Source organism: Monodelphis domestica, chromosome 3 (assembly GCF_027887165.1).
Source record: "Monodelphis domestica isolate mMonDom1 chromosome 3, mMonDom1.pri, whole genome shotgun sequence".
NCBI lineage: Eukaryota > Metazoa > Chordata > Mammalia > Didelphimorphia > Didelphidae > Monodelphis > Monodelphis domestica.
In genome coordinates this window covers 534,919,879-534,937,568 of record NC_077229.1, presented here as the reverse complement: position 1 = coordinate 534,937,568, position 17,690 = coordinate 534,919,879, and positions in this window count along the sequence as shown.

Sequence of the window (17,690 nt, the reverse complement as noted above, 5' to 3'; positions counted from 1 at the left end):
AGTTCAAACACTTTATCCATAGAGTGAACTTGTGGCCTTGTGTCCTGAAAGAACTGGAATATGTGATGCTGAGTCATCATTAGTGTTATCTGAAAGATTTTGGAATAAAGTAGAAGTACTGTAGCTTTCGAGAATGACTGTCATGCAAATGTGAAAAAAAATAGAAGATAATAAAGTCTAGATTGTAAGTCAATTGACTGTGATCCCTTGGAAATTCCAGATCAAGGCTTTAAAGAGGTTACAGATATCTGGAAAGAAAATTGAGGGGTTGAGTCCCACCATAATAATTGTTACAAATAACATTAATCTGGAGGCTCATCACCAGATTGATAAGCATTTATTATTAAAAGGGAGAAGGAAAGAGAGAGAGACAGACAGACAGAAAGAGACAGAGAGAGAGAGAGAGAGAGAGAGAGAGAGAGAGAGAGAGAGAGAGAGAGAGAGAGAGAGAGAGAGATTTCAGCTTTACTAATTTAAGTAAAAGTTAAGTCCCAGATTTCAACCCAACATAGTCCCCTCCATACCACACTGCAGCTTGCCAAGTGCAACCCAGAGAGTCAGTCTGTTCAAGAATGGAAGTAAAGGGGGCACAGTGGATTGAGAGCCAGGTCTAGAGGCAAGAGGTCCTGGGTTCAAATGTGGCCTCAGACACTTCCTATCTGTGTGACCCTGGGCAAGTCACATGACTCCCATTGCCTAGACATTATCACTCTTCTGTCTTGTAAATAATACTTAGTATTGATTTTTAAAATCAATTGACTTTCAAAATGTTTTAATTTAAGTTTTTAATTGAGTTTTTAAAAATAGATCATGTCAGACTAAACTTATTTCTTTTGTTGGCAGTAAATATGAGTAAAGAAATTTTTATTTGTATGTCTATACATACTTATACACATGCATATATATGTTCTGTGCATCTGTACATAAATTTATACATGCATAGAGATAGATAATGTATGGATGTAAAGTCTTATACTTGGTACCAAAAGAACAATATGGAGGAGGTATATAATATCCTGTTTGAAAATGATCTTCTATTTTAGTGATCTTCTATTTTAGCAAGCTCAGTTAGGGTCAACAGCATGATATGGAAATCAAAATTTCTAATGAAATCTTGGGCTACATTGAAAGAATCATGCAGTGGTGTGCAAATTATCTTGGAGAGAGTAAAAAATAGTTTATTAGTTTATGAAATAAATCTTACAACATTTTGCATATTTAAAGTATTTAATATATATCATTGCTCTTTTTGTTGCAACCATTTGCATTAGACACTAGGTTTTTTCTTCATGAAGCTATGCTTTCATCACATTATATATTTAATATACTTCTGATCAACATTTCATTTGATTAGATCCCATAGCTTTTTTAAAAACCCTTATCTTCTGTCTTAGAATCAATACAGTGTTTTGGTTCCAAGGCAGAAGAGTTGGCTAGGCAATGGAGGTCAATTGACTTGCCCAGGGTCACACAAGTAGGAAGCGTCTGAGACCAGATCAGTCCACAGGTTTCTAATAGGGTTTAAGTTAAAAAGTTCTCAAGCCATTGTACATGTTTATCTCCATTTCTTGGATAGTTTCTTAACTTTTTGTGTTGTGTTACATAGTGAAATATTGTGTTACTGTATTCTATCTCCATTTGAAAGTCTATGTAGGACAATTCTGCTTTTCAGGATGTTAATATATGTAGTAAAATTTATCATTTTAAGTGAAAAAGACTTCTGGGCTGAGTGGAAATTTAAAAACCCCCCTCAAAGATATTTTAGGTGATATAGATGTTTTATATCCTAAAGAAGATGTTCAGACTACAAGTTCATCTAGACTACTTCTGACAGTACTTTGAGTATGGTTATGAATGAAATAATCAATTTCATTAGGAATAAATATGTTTTCCCACCCCTTAATAATCTGATTTTTTAATGATTTACCTCTGACAGTGTTTTTAATTTTTTTCTTCAAAACAATGACTAGCAGATACTATATTTTTTTTCCAACATGCCTTTTCTGTTTCCTTTGTTGGATCTTCCTTTAGATCATGCCTTCCAACCATGAATGTCTGTCAGGATTCTGTCCTGTTCTTTCTATTTCTATACTACTTTTCTTGTTGATTACATCTGCTCCCATTGATTTCATTACCATCTTTATACTGATGATTTTCTACATAACCTTCCTGGAATTTTCTTTCTGACCTCTAATCTTGGATCTCCAATTGCCTTTCAGATATCTCAGTTGGATGTCTCCACTCTTTCCTGCTCCTTGTTTACTGACTTTCCTGGTTTCCTTTATGTCCTAATTAATATTCCTCTTTTATGGAAGCCTTCTCTAAATTTTTTTAATTCTGGTGTCTTTCCTTTTTTAATTATTTCCCACTTATCCTGTATATGGGGACAGCTAGGTGGCACAGTGAATAGAATGTGAGACCCTTAGTCAGGAAGACTCCTCTTTCTGAATTCAAATCTGGCCTTAGATCTTTACTAGTTGTGTGACCCTAGGCAAGTTATTTAAGCCATTTTGTCTCCTTTTCCTAATCTATAAAATGATCTGGAGAAGGAAATGACACTCCAGTACCTTTGCCAAGAAAAAAGGGGTTGCAAAGAGTCAGACATGATTGAAAAGTGACTATAAAATAAAATATACCGTGTATCCTAATTAGATGATAATTTTCTTGATGGCAGACTATCTTTTGCCTCTTTTTGTATTTCCAGTCCTTTGTACAGTGACTGTTACATAGTAGGCACTTCATAAATATTGATTGATTTATTGAATTATTGATAGACCTTTTTGTTCTCCTTCCAAATTTAAGAAGACAACATTGCAATGCAGAAAAATCAATAACTATCCTTTAAGCTGTAATATTCCTCTGAAGATCTTTGCCTAATTTCTGAAGCTGTTTTACAGCAATAGTTTATCAGTGTCCAGTGTTGTTTTTCCATTTTAAACCATATTTTTCTTTGCACTTTGATGTTACGAATCCTTTTATTTTATTATATCCTTATGTGATCTTTGGAATGGTTGAATTTGCTAAATCAGCAGCTGCTGTCATATTTCTAACAATGATGGTGTGTGTTCATTAAGAGGTAGAACTTTGCTCATTTCCTTGATTTAATATCTATTCTTAAAATGGGAAAAGAGGGCAGAATAAGAATTTATTCATGCCTATTGTGTGCCTGATACTTTGCTAAGAGGTTTAATAGGAAAAAAAGAAAGAAGCAATGAAATCTATGAATCACACAAATTCTAGTACTCAAATAACAGAGACCTTACTAAATGTGGGGAAAATAACTCAATACCATTTTATCAGGCTAAAGTCAGATGTTCCAAGTCCCCCTAGTTTCAGTGAAAGCACAAATGCATCAATACTATCGTCACAAAATAAAATCATAATTATGTTATTGCTCATCTCATATATATATATATATATATATATATATATATATAATGTCCTCACATCCCATCGTTTTGCAGAAAAATGGTTTGATGGTTTCCTTGTAGTTTTCCATGATCAGACCATACTGTAGAATTGTTGTTAATTCTTAGCACTACCTTTCTGGAAAGATATTGAAAAAGCTGGAGCAGATCCACCAAGGCAACTGGAATGATGAAGAGAGAGAGCCTAGACTCTATAGTTTGTGATGACTATGAAGGTCCTGGGGATATTTCCTAGTGAAGAGAAAACTCAGAACACAGTGAGTGTATGAGAGGTTATGTTTAGGGAGGGGATATGACAGCTATTGCCTAGAGTGCGAAGACTTAGAGTGCAAAAGACCCATCAGGCTCAGTGTTTGTCAACAGAAGAATACAATCATGAAAAGTAGAAACTGCAAAGAGGCAACTGTAAGCTTAAAGTAAGGGGAAAAATTAGAATATTTAGTAAGTGTACTTGATGGGAGATAGTGGGCTCTTTCTCTGGAGTTTTTAAAGTAGGAACTAAATGGTTTCTTATTGTGTACTTTGTCAGAGATTTCTTTTGAGGAATCAATCAAATCAGTCAGTTGGTCAACTATAATTTTTAAGTGCCTACTATATGTCAGGCACTTACTAAGTGCTAGAGATACAAAGATAGGTAAATGACAGTCTTTGCTCTCAGGATCTCACAGTTCAAAGAGGGAAGACAACATAAAAACAATGATCTATGAGCAAAATAATAATATAAATATAAATATTTATATATATAAATATATACATTATAAATAAATATATATGTATAAATATATATATAAATATAAAAAATAAAAAAAATACAGCATAAATAGAAGTTTGTCTCAGAATATTAAGATTAAGGAAGACTAAGAAAGGCTTCTTGCAGAAGGCTGGACTTGAGCTGAGACATGAAGGAAGAGAAGAGGCAGAGATTAAGCAGGACAGTATTTTAAGAACATGGAAGAGTGACAATATCTGCAGTCAGAAGATAGTATCTCAGGAGAAGAACAGAAAAGATGACAGTATGACTGGATCATAGTATATATGGTTGGGAATAGGTTGAAAGATTGGAAAAAGTAGTAAAAGTTATAAATGGCTTTGAATGCCAAATAGATATGGCAAGATTGCACTTTTTAAATAGGATCTTGACAGTTAGCTAGAAGGTAAATTGGAGTGGGGAGAAACTTTTGGTAGGCAAGCTATTACAGATAGCATGCATTGGGATTACTTGTGAATGTAGAAAGATTTACTTTGGCAAGAAGAAATGCTTTCTCTTCATATATGAAAAGGGTAAGGAGAAAATAGAGGCAGAAAGCATCTGAGAGAAGTGAAATGGTCTCAATTTTTTTAGTGAAATATTTGGCAAGAAGACTTTTGAGGTCTCTTCCCGCTCTAAAATAAAAAAAAAATCTGTGATTCTCTGAAAATAGCTTCAATATAACATGATGACATTTTTGGTCATTTATATGGCTGACAGAACTGACACAAAAAATCAAATTATTGTTTTATTGTTTGATTTTAGACATATGTTTGTTGTTAAAATGCAAAATAGGGTCCCTTTAATGTTCATTTTAGTAAAATAGCTTCATTATTATTTTTAATATTTCAAGTTCTGTCATCAAATTCAATGTGAATAATTTTTATTGGGAACAGGAAACAGGACGTTCACTACAGGATATGCCTGGAAAACCTAATTCAATTAATTTGCATTCCTAAAATCCCTTTTACCCAAAATATTTTAAAATCACGTATTTAATATAATAGAATCCCAACTGAAGAGTCATTTTTTTTTCATTTAACACAGGGATGTTAAGTGACTTAGAAAGGGTAACAAAGTTACATCTTGCAGTTATAGAATTTATAACTTCTAGGACTTGGGAAGAAAACAGTTAATTAAGATGATGGTGTATAAGAATTAAAGTGGAATTTTTGGACCACAACTTAAAAAAAGAAAGCCTTAATTTTAAAAATGATTAGAGACAGACAAAACCACCTACATAAATTTATAACTTTGATATCATAGAGGAAAACTACAAGGAAACTAGAAGAAGAGAAATTGAGGATCCAAAAAGTCCATAGGGAACAAAAAAAAAAGAAAGAAAGAAAAGATACCACGAATTCAAATTTGTTGTTTCTGTTCAGATGTTTCAGTCATGTCTAACTTGTTGTGACAGCATTTGGGGGTTTCTTGGCAAAGATACTGGAACAGTTTGCTATTTCTTTCTCAAGATCACTTTACAAATGAAGAAGTTGAGGCAAACAAGGTTAAATGATTTGCCCACAGTCATATAACTATAACATATATGATGCTGAATTTGAACTCAGGTTTTTCTGATTCCAGGCCTTATGCTCTATCCAGTGAGCTACTTAGCTACCCAGAGAATCAAATGCCTAAAGTTTCAGCCACAAATTAACATGAAATACTAATGAAGTGAGAGAAATTTGTCCTAATTAGCATTGCTGAGAAATGGTGAGTGGGTGGGCTGAGACTCATGAATGGAATATCTCTCCATAAATATTTTTCTTTTTAAAATTATTTTTATTGTTATCTTTTACGTTATTTTTAGTCATTATTTCCCAACATACCTCTTTTCCTCCCTTTCCAAATAATTCATCCCTTATAATAAGGAATAAAACAGGAAAACAACAGTTTATCAAAATTAATCAATACTAATTCAGACTAACGATATATTTGGTGTTCCCTTTCTTAGTCTATCACTTCTGCAAAAAAGAGAGAGGAATATGTTTTCATCTTTTTTTTAGGGATGAGCTTATCCATTATAATTTTTATAGTATTCTGTTTTGATTATTTTACTGTTATTACTCCTTCCACATACATTGTTGTATTTATTATATAGACTATTTTCCTAAATCTCCTTACTTCACTTTGCATTAGTTCACATACATGTTCCCATTTATCTCTATGTTTTCATATTCATTTTTTCTTTTAACAGAGTGGTATACCATGAGATTCAAGTTATTACAATTTGGTTGGCTATTTCCTGGGAGGTGAGCATCAATTTTGTTTGAAGTTCTTTGTTACCGAGAACTATTTTTTGCTATAGTTTTTTTTTTTAGTTTGTTCTTTTGCATCTTTGGCATTCTGAATTTAAGTGTATGGACATTTTGGCCACTTTCTTAGCAGAGAGTCCAATTGCTCTCCTGGATGGTTGGATCAATTCACAGTTCTATTGAGATTGTAGTAAGGTGCCTATCACAAGTCTTCCAACATTAACTTTTCCCATCTTTTGTCAACTTTATCAATTTGCTGGATGTGAGATGAAACCTCCCAGAGTTCTTTTAAATTGCAATTCATTTGTTGAGATTTGGGGCCCTCATTCATATAATTGTTAATCATTTGTTATTTTTCTTTTGAGATATTTTTTAATACCATTTACAATTTATCCACTGGGGAAAGGTTTCTGACTACTGTTTTTTTTTTTCTCCTATAGGGAGGAAAGTGGGCAGGATTGGAGTCAAGGGTCAGTTTGTGCATCCTTTTTTATGTTGTATGCAGTGGTAGAGTGGAATGCTAAGTGAGTGCATTAAGGGGAAAGGATTAGATTTATTTTTTTTTAAACCCTTACCTCCCATCTTATAATCAGCACTGTGTATTGGTTCTAAGGCAGAAGAACGGTAAGGGCTAGGAAATGGGGGTCAAGTGACTTGCCCAGGGTCACACAGCTGGGAAGTGTCTGAGGCCAAATTTGAGCCTAGGACTTCCTGTCTCTATGCCTGGCTCTCAATCTACTGAGGCCTCCTAAAAGATTAGATTTCTAAGCTGTTAATTCACCAGTATTTTTACCTGTAGGTCATTGATGTCGACCATGAAGACAGCTGAAATAGCTTTATTTCTTGCACAAAATTCTTATTTTGGAGAGGTTTCAGAGGTCAAGAGGATCAGAGAAAATGCATAGTTTTCCAATTCATTAGTCACATGATTTTATTTCCTCATGCTCATTATTTTTCAAATGTTGAACCATCCTGCTACAAATGGAATACATTTAACTTCAATAAAATATATGATGTGGTGGATATATTATTATTGTTCTTTATGATGGCATTATACAAAATTTTGAATTTATATTATTGATAATTTTCTATAGTCCTTTCTTTTCTTTATTTACCCCAAGTTTAAAAATAAAACTATATTTATATTTTCAAAGCTGGGGTTGTCCATGAATGATTGTAGCATGTCATCATCATGATCATAGCCAGCCTGCAGTAGTAGAGGATGAATGAATATGGTACCAGAGGACTGAGATTTGTATGGCAATTTGACTTTTAAATTAATTCTCTCTGTGACATTGCAGACTTTTGTAAAATGAGGATGTTGTATTAGAGGATATCTACAATCCCTTCTTTCTCTATATGTGAGAACTTATTATTATCATCCTCCATTCCAGGAATATTTATATCCAACAAACTAGAATTTATCAGTCTCTTCCATGTCAATGTTTGAGAACTACAAAAACATTCTTCCTCTTCTTTCTCTTTTGCTAGATTTTATGTGATCCATTACTTTCCTGATTGAGCTTATCATTACAACATAGTTTGTTTTCCTTCATACTTGACAATTTTATATTTCTACCTTATTTGCTTGTTTTATTTGTATAGGTTAACAATATTCAGACTGCAAAGGCTGATGAAGGAGAAATTGAAGCTTCAAATTAAAGAGGCAACAACACTAAGGATATAGGTTTGACAAAAGAGTATTTCACTTCTATTAAGTGAGATGATGCCCAGGCTTAGATTAACTATACCTTAATGTATCAAAAGATCTCCCTGATATAACAGAGAAAATATTTTCCAAGCATTTATGTGGAATCATGGAGAATGGGAATGGTGTCAGTTTTCAAGAGTTGAATAGATAGAATCCAGAAAATATAGATGAATTAGTTTGATTTCAATTCCTATAAAACTTTCTTAATTACACTACTAATTATGATAGATTATTAAACAGATGGCCTATGAACATTTAGTAAAAGAAGTGGAGATAACTGGGAGACAGCATGGTTTCATTAAGAACCAGTCATGCCACACTAATCTAATTTCCTTTCTTGATAGGGTTACTACACTGCTAAATCCAGGGAATGCCATAGACACTATACATCTTGATTTCAGCAAGTCATTTGATGGAGTCCTATAATGTTCTCTTGGAAAAGATGGAGAAATTTAACTTGCATGATGTTTAGGTAATTAGGAAGATGTATAATTGATACCCATGCTTGACCTTATGCTTGACACTATTCTGGCCAACATTATTATCAGTGACTTTTATGAACATATATCAAGCATTTTTAAAGTGAAATAGAATGAAGACCCAAAGTAAAGAAAGATAGCTAATATGCTGGATTTAAGTGATTTTAGTGTGTCAGAATAATTAGCTGAAAGTAAAAATGTGAATTGATATGATCAAATATAAAGTCCTGAACTCAAAACACTCAGTTTTATAGCTATGGGACTGAGAACTGGTTTTCCATAAATTCACACGAAAAAGATTTAGGGGTGCTATTTGGAAACTGAATTGCTATGATCACAAAAAGGTTGATTTGATATTAGGCAGTATACATGGAAGGGTAGTATTTGAAGGAGTGAAAGTAATGATCCCTTTGCTTTCTTCACTGACTAAGCCACATATGGGGAAATGATGTTAGGTTCTAAATACTACATATTGCTCAATTGGTAGCCCACTTTAGCATATTTTTTTAAAATTTAGACCCAACATTTTAAGCTTGAATTCTTTTAGTGAAGGAAGTAGGACCTTCACACCCCCATTTTTAGATTAAGGAAAACACTCAGCTATTTCTTTGAGATAGTCAAGCTTATTAATAGAAAGGGGACCAAAAAGAGCAAGGGATATACCCATTGTTACAAGGGCTGTGATGGAATATTATCCATGAAAAGACGAATCTGGGAAAGGGTGGTCAAATAGGAATGAGGAAAACAAAAGGAAGAAAGATCCAAAGGAAGAGAGTGGTCAAAAGGAAGAGCAGTTGCCAAATGCTGCAGCGAGTTCAAGAAAAATGACATGAGAAAAAGACTACCAGATCTGGTAATTAGAAGATCAAAAATAACTGAAGAGAGATAGTTTCAATGATGATGTGGTTGTAGCCCCAACTAATGTATTAAAAAATGAATGGAAGAACAAAAATAGAAGCAATGATCATAAATTGAGAATTTTGTATGATTATAATATATTACTTTGAGACCATATGTTGGAGGAAAACTTTCACTGAGTCTTTTTCTATAATCAATGAATATTTTTAAAACAAGGAGCTTATCTCTTTTACACTTCATAGTCAATTCTGAGAGTATCATAGCAAATAATCTACAAAAGCCTTTTGGTGTTTTCATGAGATAGTGATAATCCGTGGCAATGTCTTAATTTTTATCAATTCAAATTTTTCTGAGTCAACAACTTATTTAAGTATCTCAGGTTAGAACTATTTTAGTCATGTAAAGTAAATTGGTGTCATTATCTTTCTAATTTAATATTGATTTTGAATATTGCTATAATCAGTTGACGATCTGATTGTTCTAAGTTAGCAGTCTGAAATGAATCCCATGTTGATCACAAGTTGTTTCCTGTCCATTAAACCATAGTCAGCTTAATGATTCAAATTCAAGACTTCCAATTTCTAATCCAGTTTCCTTTCCATTACATTATGCTAATTACTGGGGGACAATTAGTATGATTAGACCATGTATTAAAAAATATAGATGGTCCTTGAAAAGAATGCTGGGATTCTTATATGTGATTTTTACATATGATAAAATAATTTTAATATATTGACATTTACATGTTTATGTAAGAACATATTACCAGAATAATACTGAAGTACCATAAAAACTGATTATCTTTGAATTCATAAGAGGATCTTTCCTAATTAGTGGGAAATTGTATAATATTATTATTGCAGCAAATAAGTGTAATATTGAGTACATATGATTTTTCTCCTCTTTACTCCTTTCTTCTCAGACTAGGAAGGCTAACACAAATTTACTTTATCCAAAACAATACAGTTAACACCAAAATAGATTTTTAAGCCAACATTTGAACCTAAGAAAGTTCTATAAAGTAGAAGAATATTCTGACCTCTTCCTTGCTACCACAGCTGGACTTGCTCCAGGCCTCCGGCATCAGAATAGTGGAGTTAGGCTTGAATGTCTCCAAAATAAGGGTTGTTCCTTGTCCACATTCCAAATGAAAGTCTCAGGCATGTAGTCACATATATATATCCACGTGCACATCTCAAATGACTAAGAGTTCTAGTTAAAAATATGAAGTGTAACTGACCTCTGTCTGATGATTTGGAAAAGTTATCGTGATTTGGAGAAGATATCATGGCAGACATATATTTAGATAGGACTTGGAATAGATGACCTTTTGAGTCTTTTTCAACACATGACTATTCAATAAAACAATTGATAAACATTATAAAAAATACAGAAGTGAGACATTTCCTTCTCTCAAGGAGTTGATCATTTATTGTGTGCCAGCTAAATCATTCTGTGCCTCTGTGATTATTACAGAGTATCAGGATAACATGGTCCAGATTCCCAATAGGTGATGTATATCTCAGGGGCTCTTGTGTATTTTCTAGGATCAGGAGATGACTAACAGTTCTGTCACTTGTCTTATTTCCTTTAATAAAATCAATAGAGAATCTTTTTTAAATATTTCATTTCAACCTCTTCAGATACAAGGAGGGAGGAAATAATGTCTCAATTTAAATATAATTTGATTTTTCAGAGTAAGGTATTAAAATTTTAAAGGTTCACATGCTTGTATTATCTAAGCCAATGTATTATCCTCAGGTCAACAAATGTTATAAAAAGCCAATGCAAAAGACTATTCTGATTTTTTTCATAAGTATAGTGCAAATGTCAAATACTCTTTGGAGACTATAATTTCTTTTGGAATTCTGCTTCCTTTTCCCTTCATGCAGAAATCCACTGGAAGGTGATCTTCCTCCCTACTCCAGGATAGTTTATAATAAGGGTTACTTTACTGCCTGTATATACAACTCTAATCTGTACAAACTCAATCCAAGGTGTGACAGCTCGCTTAAATCATATAAAACCTGGACTTCCATTTTGCCCCTGCCTCATATCCATTATTATGTTTGTTTATATAAAAGTGTATTTGGGGATCCAAATCCCTGACATCAAAATAGTTCACATAAACCAGTGACCAGAGTAATTACCAACTCAGATTTGTGACACTAAGTCTTGAGAGGTGGAGAGATTTACAGATGCCAACCAATCAATCTCCCTGAAGAACTCATACTGTATCTGTTAGTTTGTAAATTAGGCAATCTGGCTTAATGTCTGTTTTATAAATGGTACAGCTTATGCCAGCAAGAAAATCACAAGGCAAAAGCACTAAAATGAGAAATATTAACCTAGTCCAGTGGTGTTCTATTCTGTAGCTGGGCAATTATTTACCAGTGTTATTAAAAGTTTATGCTTTCTCAGGGGTCTCTTCCCTTCTGTTCTGCTCTGTTCTGTTCTCTTCCCTTCTTTTCTTTTCTCTCCTTTTCGCTTGTTCTTTTACTCTCTCTCTCTCCCAGTCTCTGTCTCTCTTGCAATCTTGCATATAAGTTCAAGCAAATGGTTCCCTGTTTTTTTTTTACCTTTAATCTCTAACCCCTCTACATATTTTATGAATTTTGCATACATTCATTAATTAGAATATCAAAAGCTTTATTTTAGGCATTTATCAGTGGATTTGTGATTACTTGCTAGTCACTGGAAATTTCAGCCATTTGAAAACAAGGAAGTCTTTGTATTTTGAAAGAATAATGTACAGGAATTGATTTTGCCAGAAGATACAGTAAAAATTCAGATAGAGAATGCCATCTCACAAGGTTAGATAATTAAATCAATTTACTTCCATTTTATTCAAGAATCAGTCCCTGTTCTTTACAAGGTATTTTCCTACATGTAGGTCCACTCTTAAATAGCTTATTTTCTACTGTGAATGGTTATCAAGAGGGACAACTTGCACATGGGTCAATAAATACAGTTACTTGATTTTTTATAGTATCTTTTTAAAATTTGAATTAATTAATTTAGTCAATTTAGGACATTATTCCTTGGTTACAATGATCACATTATTTCCCTCCCTCCCCTCTAGCCACCCTTTCCACAGCCAATGTGCAATTTCACTTGTGTCCTTGATCAGAACCTATTTCCATGTTGTTGGTGTTTCAATACAGTTACTTGAGAAGAGCCAGAAAGCTAGGTGGTGCAATAAATGGAATACAGGGCCTGGAATTGGGAAGACCTGAGTTCAAATCTGGCCTCAGACAGTCACTAGCTCTGACTGTGGGCAAGTCATTTAACCCTGTTTGCCTCAGTTTCCTCATTTGTAAAAGGAGCTAGAGAAGTAAATGGCAAACTACTCCACTATCTTTGCCAAGAAAAAATCCCAAATGAGGTCTTGAATAGTCAGATATAAGCAAAAAGAGTAAAGGATAGCAAAAGAAATGACATTAATAGCTAGATCAAGAATCAGGGAAGGAGGAGATGATATCTTCTCTGGGCTTTAAACCAAGTTAATTTGGAAAGAAATGGAGAAAAGATAAGCTTCTAGGAATGAGGGATAGTTTATTTGAATATACAGAATCTGGATAGGGAATGGCATTTTGAGGAATAGATAGTGATCTTGTTTGACCTAAATGTAAAGCTTATAAATGTAACAAATGTAAAGAAGGGAAGTAATATAAAATAAAGATGGATCACAATAACAAAATTAAAAAAAAATAAAATTTAAAAATCCTAGAATACTTATAAAAATAGGTGTAATAGAACTTTCATATACTGATTTCAAATATAACTTCATATTTTGTCTCACTCATTGATTTTATAGAAATTTTATTATTTTACAAAACTATCATTCTTACTTAACACTTCTAAAATATACTTGTGGACTCTTTCCTGTTATATTTATTCTATGGAAGCTATCTTTTTATTTTTTTTACAAGTAACAGTTATATTATATGCTATATATATATATATATATATCATATGCCATATATTATATATAACTAACCTGGAGTCCTTAAACCTCTAAGAGGTCTAAGAGGTCTATGGATAGATTCTATTAGATTGTGAGTTTCTTAAGGCAGAGACCATCTTTTTGCCTCTTTTTGAATCTCTAATATTTAGAAGGTATCTTTTTTAGCATCCAGAGAGTTTTGCTATCATGCCTAGTTTCAGTTTTCCTTTGAATCAATTTTCTGCACTCATCAATACCCTCTGCCCCTGGAGGCTCCTCCCTTCCTCTGATGGAAGCGTCCTGAGGACGGATAACTTTTCATTTCCCACTTTCCTACACTCTTCTTAACTTCTCCTTCATATATCCAAACTGGATACCAGCTTCTCTGCCTCCTGCTTTTTCTCCTTACTTTTGAATCTTGTCTTTCTCCATTATATAGTTAGCTCCTTAAGGGCAAGGAGCCTCTTCCCACTGCTTAGTATTGTGCCTGAAACATGATGAGCATCTAATACATTTTTTCCACTGATGGAATGAGAGAAGTGTTGCTTGTGCTCATCACTGATAGTACCTAGCAAATGTAAATTTATGAAATGGATTTTGAGTAACATGATATTTCATAACTTTATAGGCTTTGAAGAATATTGACTAATTTTCTGATAATTTCATACCATATAATCTCCCACTTCCTCTCCAAAATGTTGGTCATTAAAAAAGAATTATTTCCACACAGCTACTTGAACATTATTCAATTCTTCTTCCAAATGCTCATCTACCTTTCATTATTTCCCTTATTTGAAACTCAATCAAGAAATATTTGTCAAAGTCCTATTTTGGGTCAGGCAGCTTGTCAAATACTATATGCACAAATAACATTCCTTTGCTTTTATCCTCATTACTCTTGAAAATTTGCTTTTCAGATAAAGAAAATCTGAACTATTTTGATACATTGTCAATAAAAATTTTCATTAATCAAGGTTAAAATACAATGGTGGGAAAGAAAAATTTTTAGGATTAAAGTGGTTGAAGACACCTGAAATTTTTTCCTTCCAAGTATAAGGAATATAGTAATGTCTTAATTTTGAAAAAAAGTTTTTCTTAGTGACAAAGAGTGACAAGGGGTGGGAGGAAGGGAGGAAAAGGGAGAAAAAGAATGTGGATCATGTAACCATGAAAAAATATTCTAAATTAATTAATTAAATGAAAATTTTCAATTAAAAAAAGAAAATGAAGGACAAACAAAATTATTCCCATATATAATCTCTTTAACCCAGTGACATTGACATTCTGGTTGCTCCATCTTATTGCTCTGGTAGTTTCCCCTGGCAATTTCTCATGCCTAGAAAACACTTACCTCTTAGGCTTCTTTTAAGTCTCAACTAAAATCTCATATTTTACTAGAAGCTTCTTAATTCTAGTACCATCCTTCTGTCAATCATTTCTAATTTGTCCTGTATATAACTTGCTTTGTACATATTTGTTTGTGTATTGTCTCCTCCATGCTTTTTGATGTCAGATGCTATTTTCCCCCTTTTTGTGTTCCCAGCACTTACCACAATGACTGGCATACAGTAGGTACCTAATAAACATGTATTGATTATGGATACCTTCTCCTTCCTGTATGCTGACTGGCTCTAGAAGGACTTGACACACAGTAGGGCAGTACTTCCCTATGAGGCATCCACTCTCTCTGTTCAAACATTGGTGCTCTATCCTAGGCACCATATTGGCAATAATGGAAAGGTAGAGAATTACTCCACAGAAGTAAGCTTCCAGGGAACTGAGGGGCAAGAAGTCTCCAAACAGAGTACTTGAAGGGGGCTACCACTGAGGCTCAGTTCTATGGATTCATGAAATTAGCAGATGAGATTATAGGATGAAATTTTCATGGTTATATTTTCAACTACCAATATTCCCTCAGTAGAGTACTTTCTCTTTCTGACAGATTTATGTTTCAGGGAGCACAGGGTGCCCAGGGAAAAATAGGGCAAAGGTCATCAAATTAATGAGCCCTAGTACTTTGCATTCTGGCTCATAGGTTGATTTGCATCACAACCTTGGCCATCATGGGAATTTAACTACATCTCCTCACCTCACCTCTATTCAGATTCCTTTCCTAGGATGAATTTACAAAGACCTAGGCTAGCAACTTCAGGGTATGATAGGAATTAAAAGACATTTTAGATGATAACTCAAGAGTTTAGAGGTGCCCTCTAAAGTTGTCTTAAATGCCTAAGGGCTTTTATAGTTAGCAAATAGTCTCTGACTTAGTTCTACATCTCACAAAAGCTAAAATTGCCCGAGGCTTATGAGCATTTCAGAACTCAACTCTCACTAGCAGTCCCATCAGCAGCTCAGTTAAAAAAAATACTTCATAGTTATAGACCAGCAGATGTCAGCAGAGAGAAGCAGCATCTCAACAGATTTACTTGGGAGAAAGCAGTGGATGGACAATAGCCCAGCTATAACAAAAACTAAAACCAAAACCAAAAGGATAATATATTGCTAAGAGACAAATGTGACTCCATAGCATTGGATGCATGAGTAACCCAGTAAATAAAATGACTTCAAGGATTATCTAGCTCCATTCCCCCCACCCCTCCCAGACCCCAATTTTATAGATGAGGAAGCCAAGATTCAGAAGTTGTGATTTTTCTAAGCTGATCATGGATGTGACCCCTGTGGAAAGGAAATAAGACTGACAGTTAGTGGGGGAAGGGGCAACTGGGAGTGGCAGTTGGGTCTTGTGACTAACACTTCCTTCCAGCCGGGTGGGACTTGCTTCCTTGTGTTGGAGGAGTGAGGAGCTTGTTCAGTCCAGTCTGGTGTGGTGTTCCTCTTCTTGGTTCAGCCCAAAGATTCAAGCCCAATCTCTTCTGAAGGTCAGACCTGTCCTTGTTTGTTTTCTATCTACTGCTAAGATTCTGAATTAGACAAAGCAGGACTGATATAGGATAGACGGGAGTGGGAGAACCCTCCATCAGCCTCTGGGCTTGACCTCAGCTCTGAAGCTGAGAAGAACTCCAATCCCAACTGGTTATTAAACTTTATATTATTTGAATTCCCATTCAGATAAGTGGACTATCTTTTCTGGTCATAGAGGAAGCTGAACATCAGTTCAGTCATTCCAAGACAAACAGTCCTTATTGGACCCCTGCTGCTTCCTCTCAGCAGGGGGCATATCCCTTTGCCTCACCAAGCAATATTCCCTCTCTCCCCTCAACTACTTCATACCTCCACACAAACCTCCCCAAATCCCCCTGTTTTCCAATCCTCCATTTCCTTTCCCAATAAATATTACACCCAAGTCCTCTGAGTCCAGATTCAGCATTTTTCCATTACATTACACTGTCTCCATGAGTGTTTCTTGAGTGTTTTCCTACTTCCGCATGCTTCCTTGTATCTATGGGAGGTTTTTCCCTCCCCTGCACTTTTGGGGAAAAACTTTAAAAGATATATTCTTGGCCATGTGTATTTCTTATGTAATAAAACTGGCTTACTACAGATGCCATTCTAGGGAGGATATGCTCATGACTTTCTTAAAAATTCCCAAGCACACCAATGATAAAAGGATTTCATTACTTAGGCTTTTTTTTTTTAGATGGTGAACTTCTTGGTTTCTTCCCAGCAAATGGTACTCCAGAGCTGAAATGCCTTTCTGGTCTTTACATAAACTGTGTTGACTTTGTATTGCACAATGGGTGTAGCATGGGCCATCCAATCAAAGGATGCCCTTTTGGCTGGCAACCCTCTTTTGTTGTAGCTTTCCAAATGAAAAGATTGATGGAAAGAAACAGGGGATCCCATCCTCCAACATAGGGATGAAGGGATCTCCCCCAGTGATGTCTAGGGCCAGGAGAATTAACTCGACTTACCTCTACTCGGACATTTAGTGACTGTTGTCTCATTCTTTATATTTCCTTTTCCTTATTTGTTTTGCAGTATGAGTGACTACAGAAGCTGGGTTGAGCTCTACTCAAAGGCAGAGGCTACCAGAGAATTGTTGTTGCAGAAGTGGAAGCATATTGATGACAAGGAAAGAGTTGCCAAGAGAGAGAGGTCCTTGGAAAGAAAAGACTACAAGGCATTTGATTAGAATGTACTCAGTGAAGGTGAAATATAAGCTGGGGTATCAGTAGTCTTTAAACATTTATTTCTCATTGCATCTTGAATATTATATTTTTGACTGAATTTTTTCTAGTGGTGAAAAGCCAATAATTCTGTAAAACATTCTGATTCTTTTAGACTTTTTAGCTACATTTTCCTCT